This window comes from Abramis brama (genome assembly GCF_963993115.1).
Source record: "Abramis brama genome assembly, chromosome: 4".
NCBI classification, from domain to species: Eukaryota; Metazoa; Chordata; class Actinopteri; order Cypriniformes; family Leuciscidae; genus Abramis; species Abramis brama.
In genome coordinates, this window is record NC_139966.1 from 23,351,824 (window position 1) to 23,364,173 (window position 12,350).

Consider the following 12,350-nt stretch of genomic DNA (forward strand, 5'->3'; position numbering starts at 1 on the left):
TGGCTTTCCTTTAATTTATATGTTCCATGATCAACTCTGAGGTACCTGCAGTCAATGTAGCTTAGTGCATTTGAGCATTTCATCTCAACCAAGCCGAATGATGGTCTCTCAAGCGGGTCATATACCAGCCCATCAGGTGACGCACCCAGCCAAGGTGCATCTGGATGAATCACCAGTCCACATTTCCTTAAGTTCATGTTTTTAAGAGTTGCATAGTCCTTTGAGGCTCCTTCCTCCATAGCCAGCCCCCTCTTCATGTTTGTTGTTTGTCGTGTCCCTCGGATGATCCTCTCAGCTAGGTTTTGTAGCGTTTATACGCCCACGTATAAATATTATTAATTATTATTCATAACGGATTATGATCAATAATTAATATTTTAATTATCTTTGATTATTTTCAGAAATTACTGTAACAGAATCAATAATATGATCATTTATCAGTTCATCCAATGAACAGAAAGCATAAACAATTATTAACTCTAGGAAATATAATACCTTCCTGGCCAAGAAAGAATAACCCCCTAACAGTAAATTAAGAAATAGGGTAAAAGCATAGGTAACTTTTGATCGAAGTTCAAGACAATAAAATTTGATAAGCACATACACAAGCAATCTCTTTTCAAATACAAACAATACTTTATTGATTATATACTAACACGTACAGCTAATGTCTAACACACACACACGCATACACACACATTCATACAGGTTGCAGACAGGAAGAGAGAAAGAAAGAAATAAAGAAAAGAAATACACAATAAAGAAATACAAAAAAGAAGACTGAGTTTGGGAAGAATGAGTTTAAGGGTGAGGAAGGAATTCCGAATTCCTATATGCACTTGTAAGACATGACCTGAACGAACCATCAAACATTAATTTAACCCTTCTATCGTTTTAGGCAGGTTATTAAAGTTAAAATACACCAGTTCAGCTTTAGTCTGGAGGTTACTTGCTTGTCTTCTCGTTCCTTTTTGGGAATTCCCTTCGTTGCGTAACAGAGGGTTCCCCCGGGTTCGTTCGTCGGCTGTGGTCTCCTTGTGCATGGATAGATGGGGCGAGAACCAGTCACGTGTGGCTGGCGGTTGCTGATGGTTGAATGAGTCTTTGAAGTTGAAAGCGTGCGTTGCAGCCGCGAATCGTGGAACGAAACTTTGCAGCAAAACTTAACTTAAAACCGAGACTTTCAATCGGAAAATAAAGGAAGACTTAGAAAAGAAAAGAAGACTTAGACGAGAGTAGTAAGACGGCTTGAATGAAACTGTTTAACCCATGTTCTTCAGATCTTGATTTGGGTTATTTCTGCTCGTTTGTTACATGGTACTAGTCTGCCGGAACTTAGAGAGCTTAGAGCTTTGAGAGCAGCGAGAGAGCTTCGAGAGCAGCGAGAGAGCCAGATTTGTTTTTGGGTCTAAGGTTTTAAACTAAAAGTTTGTCCAACCTCCAGGATGAGTTCTGACCAATTAGACACTGCCTTTGTTTGCAAAGTCATAAATCATGTGCTATCTGGGATCTCTTTACTAGCAGAGAGAACAGAGGCTACAGTTTAGACATGATTTCTAATTAAAAGAAGATCAAAACATATTACACCGATATCATTCAAGCCATCTTGCTAGTTGTGTTCGTAAGATAGCATTGATATGAAACAGTACACACTTTCATTCATTCACTCCTTCTAATAGTTAATATAATAACTATTACCTGAATTAAATGGGATCAAAACATATTATCTTATTAAAATATGCATATAAGTGGTGGAAACAACCCAGGATTAGGTAGTTGCATGATTGTTTGATCATGAGTCCATTGAAAATTGTTCTTGAATGATTTTATGTATAGTTATTGATAAGAATCAGTTCTCTGGTGAAGAGACAGAACTCTGTTTGTTCAGAGGTCTTAAGGAGGAGGGGTCAGGAATGCTGTGGTGTCATTTCTGAACCAATTTGTCTTTTAAAAACCCCCTCATATTGACAAGTTCTTCCTTTAGCTGGGCTCATAAAAGTTCTTAGTTGGGGGTTTTCGTTGGTTTGGTCATTAGAAGGGTCTTTTGCAGACTCTGTGGCGCCAGGATGGGTGACTTATGGCTCTGGACTGTGAGGACACTGTCTTTATCTTAACCAGTCCGTAGTTGGCCACAAAGCTAGCCATTGACCAGTTATTTAGTTAGTGTTGGGGGAGGCTCTTTTAAATAGCCAGAGTGATGAGGATCATTTGACGTTCTGAACAAATCTTCTGTTTTGTTCGGCAGGAAGTAGAGAGTTTGAATTAATTTTCTGGAAGAAAATTAGTCTGTGGTTGATTTCTTCTCATTGTCGTTACATATCCCCCCTTCGGTCGACGATGTGTTGAGTAAAAGACATCGGTGAACGCTGGAGAAATGGGTAGAGGAAGCAAACACAAACAGCAAACAACAAGACAACACCTCCATGACTGGTCACTTTACTGGTGCAGGGCATTAGATTACCTAGGCATAAACAGGTTCACTCTCTCAATATAGTTAATCACGTTGACTAAAGTTTAGTTCAATTTTAGGACGTTATCCTAATTTGTTTTGGGACGGTGATTAATTAATTTTGTGACTAAATTTGATTTGTTTGTTTTATTCTCTTCTAAATTGTTCTAGGTTTAGACAAATTTACCTTTCAATTTGTGATTCGAATGATGCAGGGAGTTCTCTGGCTCACATTCGTTTTGAGGTGACTTACAAATATTAGGCGTGGTGTGTCAATCCTATTATTGTGACCTTGACCCTTATGGGGCGGACAGGCATTTTACCTAATAAAAGAAGAAAAGGAAGGAAGGAAGAGGTAAAACAAAACAAAGCAGTTGAGTGTTCCTCCTGATATGACTTGTAACTACTGTTGCACAGCTAAGGTGTCAGGGATCATGATGTAATGATAGGTGTTCTCAGGTGTACTTGTTGGATGAGTAGTTAGTTGCCATGTTTCCTATGGTAAGTGTAGCTAAGTTGTTAAGCTAGTTTCTGAAGTTAGTTTCTACCTGTGGGGGAAAACATGTTTGTTGAATGTTTTGCACAGTAGAGGCGGTTAACTTCTGTATGTTAGTGAGTATGTTAGGGATGTTGTGTAGTGTATGTATGTATGTATGGTCAGATCTGTTTCAGTCTGTTTTGCTCCCCCCTTTGCTTGATGGCTTAGCTTTGATGAGCTTGTTGCCTCTTTGCCTTGGAAAAGGGATCTTCTGTGATCTGCTGGGAGTCAAACCAGTAAGGCAGGAAGTTCTCTGGCAGACATTGGGAGGCAGTTTGGCATGGCTGCGTGAAGCTGTGGTGCAAAACTTGGTCTCCGTTGTTGCATTCCTCCGATGATACCTTTTGGTTGTGACAGACTTTCTGACGTTCTGGGCTTACTGTTGTTTCTGTAGCACACATATGGTTCTTGAGTTTGGAGCTCGTTTGGTGGTTTCTTTATGAGTGATGGGTAGCCAGGATGGTGTTTTCTGGTACCTCTGGGTGTTTGTCAGTGGTTGACTGTGAGAGACCACTTTGTTCTGTGTTGTTGTAGAACAAGTGGTTGTCATCTTCATTATGAAGGTGTATCAGATGAATCAGTGGTCTTCCGTGTTCAGCCTGTTTTCTAGGAACACTTCCAGTCGCCTCATTAGTTGCTCCATGTCTTTTGAGGGTAAACTGTCTTGTTCTTGGGCATACTCAGTGCTGTGCTTAACTGAGTGGTGCCGAGGTGGGTTTCCTGAGAAGCGTGGCTGGTCCCATGACTTTTCCATGTGGTTGGTGTGGTATCTGTCATCAGCATGGGAATCACGTTCTCTGTGCTTCTTACGAAGAACTGTGGTGTTGTCATGCCACTGGTTGTCTTCCAGTGCAAGGCTTGTGTCTTGGCTGAAGGAGTTTGAAACTGTGGATGTTTTCAAACCTTTCTTTGAGGACATCTTCTGTTTGATGTGGGCCTTGTGGGTCAGGTCACGTAACTGTTGAATTGTCATTGTGTCTGCGCAGGCCTCAAGACCAAGATGATGACTTAATCCGGGGTGCAGGTTTCTCAGAAAGAGGTTTTTGAAGTTCACATCCTCCTCTTGTTCAGGTGAGTTATGTGCACCAAAGAAGGCTTGTCGAAAACGGTGGTAGTATGCTTGGGGAGTCTCGTGTCGACCTTGTTTGGTTTCCAAGGCGATTAACACACCGTGTTCCGACTCTGGGCCTGTGAATTCTTTAATCAGTGTCTCACATAGCAGCTGGTAGTTTGACTTGACATGAGCAGGTTGCCGGTCTAGGAAGCTTCGTACCTCTGAACTGGATGTCGATCTGAGGAGGTAGAACCTGTCTCTGTCAGTCACATGAGGTCTCACCTCTAGGTGGAAGTTGATATCTCGGATGTGGGACTGGATGTCCGGGCATTCCGTGGAGTTCGGGTTGAACTGAGTGATATTCTTAACCAGCTTGTTGAGATCTTTAAAGGTCATCGCCGGTGCAGCTCTGGAGTCTGCCTGGATGAGCTCTCGTTGCTTGTTGGCAGTGAACGGTTCTGTGGTGAAGGCCTGTGACGTTTTGGGTTGTGGCCATTCACTTCTTTCACTGTATGGCAGTTCTTGGATGGAGGACTCTGTCCTGCTCGGCAGTGGTGATGCTGAGGGAGGTCTCTCCCTTCTTGGCTCTGGTTTCTGTTGGAAAATGTGCTGGAGTTCATCTCTGACCGCGTAGAGCTCGTCGTTGACGTCATCTCGCTGTTGGGTCAGATGGTTGATTTCAGCATTGCACCTTTCCAGGTGGTCTTTCAGAGCATTAATTTCAGAGTTCTTATCTTTAATGTCAGCTTTAGCTTTCTCTAGCTGATGTTCAGCAGACTGGAGTTGGTTTACCAGGTGTTTCTGGACAGTCTTTAATTCTTGTTTGTCACTTTCAGTGGCTGCAAGGGCTTCTTGGAGCTTGTCAACTTGGTTCTTTGTCTCTTGCTCCACTTTGTCAGGCACTTGAGCTTTCGCTTTGAGCTGGTCTGTGCAGCGTTGAGTGTGCATCAGCTCTCTCAGGAACTCAGTGGTCTGACGCTTGAAGTCGTCCTGGACTTTCACTTCCAGCTTGTCCATGCGGCTCTGGGCACGTGTCAGCTCCTCCCGAAGGTGGGTGATGTGCTTGTCGCTTAGTGTCAGCTGGGCTGTGAAGGCATTGCTTAGGGAACAGATAATCTTGGTTAGTTCCACGTGGTGGTGGTTTTGATTCTGGCTTGAATCATGTGTCAGGAATCTTCTCAGAATTATGATTATTATTAAAAATAATAACAGTTCAATTGTCTTTGGTGTGAGGCAGTCCGTAATGCCTCTGAGCCAGGCGTCCACGTCAGTGGGGTTTGTCGTCCACGGCATGTTGGCACGCTGGGGTGAAGAGACTGACACAGATCTATGTGGGGTGTAAGCCTATGTGGTTGAACAGCTAAGTGTCGTTTCAGTGACTGTACAACAATAGTGAAGTGTTGTAATGTCTAAGTGTTGGTCTCAGTGTAGACAGGTAGGCTAGTGATGTGGAAACTTCGTCACTCAACTAAGTGAGGAAAAGAGAGAAAAAGGTTAAAACAAATCTCAATTGAAAGAATTTTTTTTTTTCAATGGGAGAAATATTTTTTTAATATTTTCTATCAATGAAAAACTGGTTTAAACTCGTGATGTGTCACTCAACTGAGTAAGGGGGAAAGAGAGAGAGGTTAAAACCAATTTCAATAAAACAAGAAAGAAAATTCTTAAGTAGGAGAAATATTATTTTTCTCATAAATGCTGCCTATCGGTGAGAATCTGTTTCCAGAAAGGTAAACAATATTATTGTTTATGTTTACAAGGAAAAATAATACAATAATAATGCTGATACCTTTTTCCGAGTTTTACAGGATTGACACCACACACCGTCGGTTGGACTGCTTACAGCTGGGATGCTATGAAGGCGACTGTTGCTCAACAATTGTCTCTGTTAATTTATCTTGGATAAGATGTTAAATTGTAAATTGTGTTTACAAAGACAGAGAGAGTATGGAGAACAAGAGAGGGTTTTATTACAAATCAAATACCTAATAATTGTTTTCTTTGGAAAAATTATCTTTCTCTTCCTTTAGACTCGATTGATGGTTCTTCCAGGTATGTTCCCTACAAATGTGAAGAAAGGGGATGGAATAAAGCAGGACAGAACAGGAAAGACGTGTAAAGGAGGAAGAGGAAGGAGTGAAAGGAGATTGGGTCCACAAATGGCTCTGAAGCCTTTGTGTCGAACTACGAGTGTAGAATTGATAGTTGCCAACAACTAAACATTCAAAAATAAAACTTTGTAAGAGAGGGTTATCTCTGATTTATTTGACACTTGTAGTGAGATACCAATGTCTCCTATTGAGGCTCAGGTGTGTTACTCCCAAGCTTTCAAAGTTCAAAAATGTATTCACCTGAAGTGATTAAATCTAAAAGAGAATTTTAGAAATTAGGAAAAATTATGAAATTAGATTTATTAAAAATAAATCGAGAAATCATTAGAAATTACCTGTTTAGGAAAATAGAATTTAAACCCTTTTTAAATCAAATTAAAATTTGACAATTAATAATCATAAACCAGTATTTTCTTTTCAAGTAAAATGCAGGTAAATGAAATTAATAATTGTGAACCGAAATTTCCTTTTCGCAGAAAAATATTGGTAAAGTATAATATGAGACAGGTAAAATAGGAAAGAAGAAAAGACCAACAGGTGTAAACATCAAGGTGTTTAAATGGTTAAATCCCTTTAACGTTGTTCAAACAGACACTGTATTTAACCACTGTCAATGACAACCGTAAATAATGCTTAAGGCTTTAGTATAGGTTAGGCCTCAATGTAAACAACTACCTAGCTTAGCTTTAGCTTAGCTTAGCTTAGCCACAAATGGGTTTGTTTCAGTTTGTTTACACTGTGGCCAGACGGGCTTTGCTGTGGGGTCCGAGTTCCCCCGGAAGCGTTGGTTAAGACTTCCGTGTCACGATTGTAACTATGGCGACAAAACAAACTCTAGTGGGCGAAGTTGTGAATTGCAGCTCGTAAACAGTAATGCATATTACATGAAATGTCGGCACATTTCAAACAATGTTCAAAGAATATGCACGTCGATCATATTATATGAAATGTCGGCGCATTTCAAAAATACAAATAAAGGACACCACTCGTAGCTGTTTTTACGACGTGGGGCTTCACTCGGTTGTTTAAGAGTGATTAACTTTAAAGGACAGCTTTGTGCTGTAATAGATGGAACAAACGATCTCGGCGGATCGTCTCTGTGCAATGTTATCTGAGCACGCAAAAACAACAGGGTTTTTAACTGTTGGTTGAGTTTCAACGTCAAGCTTTACTTGAACACAACTTTAATTCCTATTCAACTACACTCGGACATACGCAGTGTTTTACACGAGAATTAATTGAACAGACACAGATAAGATTATAGTTTATCACGGGGATTGCCGTGGAACACGCACTGACAATCTGAGAAATAAAGACTAATCTGTGAGAATATTCGTCCCAGTGGAACACGCACTGAGTGACGATCAGATAAATAAGGACTAACGTTCAAGTTAGACGAGGGACACGCTCGTCCGTCCTTTACATGGTTATTTTAATTACTGCAGTTTTAATTTCATTCAGCTCTCTGACTGATACAAACACACATAACGTTATAGCTATTTGAAAGACTCTGGAACACGCAGATGTCTTAAGCTATAATTAAAGTATTTCAGAATCGAGGGACACGCTCAATTGTTACCTTGTCGTTGTGTGAGATCTTATATCTTGGGTTATTTTACTGCAGTTTTAAATAAAATAAAAATAGGCAGGCAGCCTAGACTAGAGTAACAGCTCTCTCTTGTATTCACTCAGCAGACAGTCATTCAAACAGAGCGCGCGGCGCGCTGCATACGTCACACACAGACTCAGAGGTCCGGATCTCTCTCGAAAAGATAATTACTTCGTATATGCTTACAATTTTAGGTTAAACTTCCCGCATTCGTCTCCACCATAAATGTAGCGTTTATACGCCCACGTATAAATATTATTAATTATTATTCATAACGGATTATGATCAATAATTAATATTTTAATTATCTTTGATTATTTTCAGAAATTACTGTAACAGAATCAATAATATGATCATTTATCAGTTCATCCAATGAACAGAAAGCATAAACAATTATTAACTCTAGGAAATATAATACCTTCCTGGCCAAGAAAGAATAACCCCCTAACAGTAAATTAAGAAATAGGGTAAAAGCATAGGTAACTTTTGATCGAAGTTCAAGACAATAAAATTTGATAAGCACATACACAAGCAATCTCTTTTCAAATACAAACAATACTTTATTGATTATATACTAACACGTACAGCTAATGTCTAACACACACACACACACACGCATACACACACATTCATACAGGTTGCAGACAGGAAGAGAGAAAGAAAGAAATAAAGAAAAGAAATACACAATAAAGAAATACAAAAAAGAAGACTGAGTTTGGGAAGAATGAGTTTAAGGGTGAGGAAGGAATTCCGAATTCCTATATGCACTTGTAAGACATGACCTGAACGAACCATCAAACATTAATTTAACCCTTCTATCGTTTTAGGCAGGTTATTAAAGTTAAAATACACCAGTTCAGCTTTAGTCTGGAGGTTACTTGCTTGTCTTCTCGTTCCTTTTTGGGAATTCCCTTCGTTGCGTAACAGAGGGTTCCCCCGGGTTCGTTCTTCGGCTGTGGTCTCCTTGTGCATGGATAGATGGGGCGAGAACCAGTCACGTGTGGCTGGCGGTTGCTGATAGTTGAAGGAATCTTTGAAGTTGAAAGCGTGCGTTGCAGCCGCGAATCGTGGAACGAAACTTTGCAGCAAAACTTAACTTAAAACCGAGACTTTCAATCGGAAAATAAAGGAAGACTTAGAAAAGAAAAGAAGACTTAGACGAGAGTAGTAAGACGGCTTGAATGAAACTGTTTAACCCATGTTCTTCAGATCTTGATTTGGGTTATTTCTGCTCGTTTGTTACATGGTACTAGTCTGCCGGAACTTAGAGAGCTTAGAGCTTTGAGAGCAGCGAGAGAGCTTCGAGAGCAGCGAGAGAGCCAGATTTGTTTTTGGGTCTAAGGTTTTAAACTAAAAGTTTGTCCAACCTCCAGGATGAGTTCTGACCAATTAGACACTGCCTTTGTTTGCAAAGTCATAAATCATGTGCTATCTGGGATCTCTTTACTAGCAGAGAGAACAGAGGCTACAGTTTAGACATGATTTCTAATTAAAAGAAGATCAAAACATATTACACCGATATCATTCAAGCCATCTTGCTAGTTGTGTTCGTAAGATAGCATTGATATGAAACAGTACACACTTTCATTCATTCACTCCTTCTAATAGTTAATATAATAACTATTACCTGAATTAAATGGGATCAAAACATATTATCTTATTAAAATATGCATATAAGTGGTGGAAACAACCCAGGATTAGGTAGTTGCATGATTGTTTGATCATGAGTCCATTGAAAATTGTTCTTGAATGATTTTATGTATAGTTATTGATAAGAATCAGTTCTCTGGTGAAGAGACAGAACTCTGTTTGTTCAGAGGTCTTAAGGAGGAGGGGTCAGGAATGCTGTGGTGTCATTTCTGAACCAATTTGTCTTTTAAAAACCCCCTCATATTGACAAGTTCTTCCTTTAGCTGGGCTCATAAAAGTTCTTAGTTGGGGGTTTTCGTTGGTTTGGTCATTAGAAGGGTCTTTTGCAGACTCTGTGGCGCCAGGATGGGTGACTTATGGCTCTGGACTGTGAGGACACTGTCTTTATCTTAACCAGTCCGTAGTTGGCCACAAAGCTAGCCATTGACCAGTTATTTAGTTAGTGTTGGGGGAGGCTCTTTTAAATAGCCAGAGTGATGAGGATCATTTGACGTTCTGAACAAATCTTCTGTTTTGTTCGGCAGGAAGTAGAGAGTTTGAATTAATTTTCTGGAAGAAAATTAATCTGTGGTTGATTTCTTCTCATTGTCGTTACAGTTTTCTGCAGCATTTGGACCTCTAACATGGTTAACCTCCCTAAAATTTGAAGCAGTCACCCTTTCCTCAGTGAATGCCACTCAGGTGCTGACATCTGGTTGCTTCCTCAATGAGGTGTGACTGTAACAAAGTCACAAAAAGTGAGTGGAGATGGTTTGTTGGCACATATGTAGTCTGTTGGCTTTAACTGGTAGCCTTCTGGTGGCACTTTTGGGAATGGGGGTGCATCCTTCTGGGTGATAAAACCATCAGGTGTAGGTGGTGGATGCTGATACGATAGGATACTGCCAGCTTGTACCTTACCGAAAATGGAGTCCACAAGTGGCTTGTCAGGTGAGAGATACAGGGTATATGCAGGAATCATAGAGATGAATTTACTATCTTTTACTACCTTTTTTACCACCTCCACAATATTTTTTACTACCAACACAACATCAAGCAGCAGCCCTTTTTTGGGGGGTGGGGGGGGGGGGGGTATGCAAAGCACCACTTACTACTTACTATAAGGTATAAGTGTGACACTGTCACACCCATCATACATATTAGGTACACTAATGTTTAATTGTGATCATTAAGTATTGTCATTGTCAATTATGTTTTTTTTTTGTAGTGTCGAGTTGAGTTTCAGTTGTCCTTATCTTAACCCTAGCCCTTGAGTTATCCTAACCATAGCCCTTAGCCCTAATAAGGTGAATAATAACCTTGGCACTTTGTCATTGCTATCAACTCCGACTCACTCAGGCCAGGGCTCGACATTAAGCCTTTTCATGTGCTTGTCCTTTGGACAAGTAAATCTGTCATTCACTTGTCGAGTAAAAAAGTTGCTTGTCCGGAATTTTTTTGGTGTGTGTGTGCTGTAAATATAATTTATTCTGAAGAAATATCCTCATTTGTGTTCAATCAGCTCTGATATATATAAATCTGCATACTGTCATATCTGCACCTTTAAAGGGCATCCCCTGAAAGTAAACCGCCAGTAGGAGGTAGAGGCAACCGTCTTAATGAGCGAGTCATTGAGTCATTCATTCAAACGATTCGTTCAAACAACTGATTCATTCAAGAATGAGACAGATGTTTATGAATGGGTCATTGAATCTTTGACTCGGCCAATTCGTACAAAACGCTGAATCATTCAGTAATGAAAATACGGTTAAGTGTTGCTGTGAGATGCGATACGGTTCTGCTGCGATCTTTGTTTGGAACTATTTTTTTGCTGCTGAAACAGAACAAAAACAGTCAATATTGTGTCTAAAATGTAAGTGACTTAATTTGAACTGTTTATTGAACTGTTGTATCAAAAGCAATGTCACATTTTCAGTCGTGATGGTACTCAAGAAAACAGCACTCGTCGTGTGAGGTTGCTAAACTGTATCATATGTTAAAAATATTAAAACACATTTTGAATTGTGGCACTGGCAGTATGTTGTTAACTGAGTTTAAACTGAGTTTACATTTGTTTGGATTTCTCCTTGAGAGGCTGCGCGAGCCTCAACAGCGCAACCTTGTTACCGTCAGTAATACTTATCCACTATCGATCGCAACTTACAATAAATATAATACAATCAGAATCATTCTCTCATTTTAGTGATTCCCTAGTTGTTGTTTTTTTTTTTTTTGTTATTGACGTTTAATCAGGCTACTTAATCTTTTGGTAGATTCTTTTTACTACCTTTTACTACCGCACGGACACCCTGCATTGTGCAGATAAGGGGAAGAGATCCTGGTTTGAAGTCAGCATAGACAGCTTTAGGGTCGAGTGTTGATGGGTTTGGCAGCTCACCACTGTAGGCCTTGTATAGTGAAGATCTGGAATAACATTATCAGGGAATCAATAAACATTTTTGCTACAGAGTATAGTACAGCATGCATGCTTACACTGACTGCATACCTGATTCCACTTGCTGAAGTAGCACCTTTTTAGAAATATTCACAACTTTATATGATAAGCACTGCCCTATTTCAGTTTACAGTAAACATAAGAAATATTCCAAATGTCCCTGGATGACTAAAGGTTAACAAAATGCATGTAAAAAGAAAAATAATCTCTATAAATCATTCATCATATAATTCATATATAAATCATACATTGAAAACAAAAGAAGCTGAGAATAGATATAAGTTGTACAAAAACAAGTTAACTGATGTAATAATAGCCAAGAAATTACATTATAAGAAATTATAATTTAATAATAAAACCAAAATAAAAGGACCATGGGATGTATTAAATAGCATTCTTTATTTAATTATTATATAAGTATTATAATTATTATAAGTATTAAAAAGGGGGGGGAAACAAATTTTCCAGAATACCTATCTTGCACCCAGCGCAATTGACTTTGTAC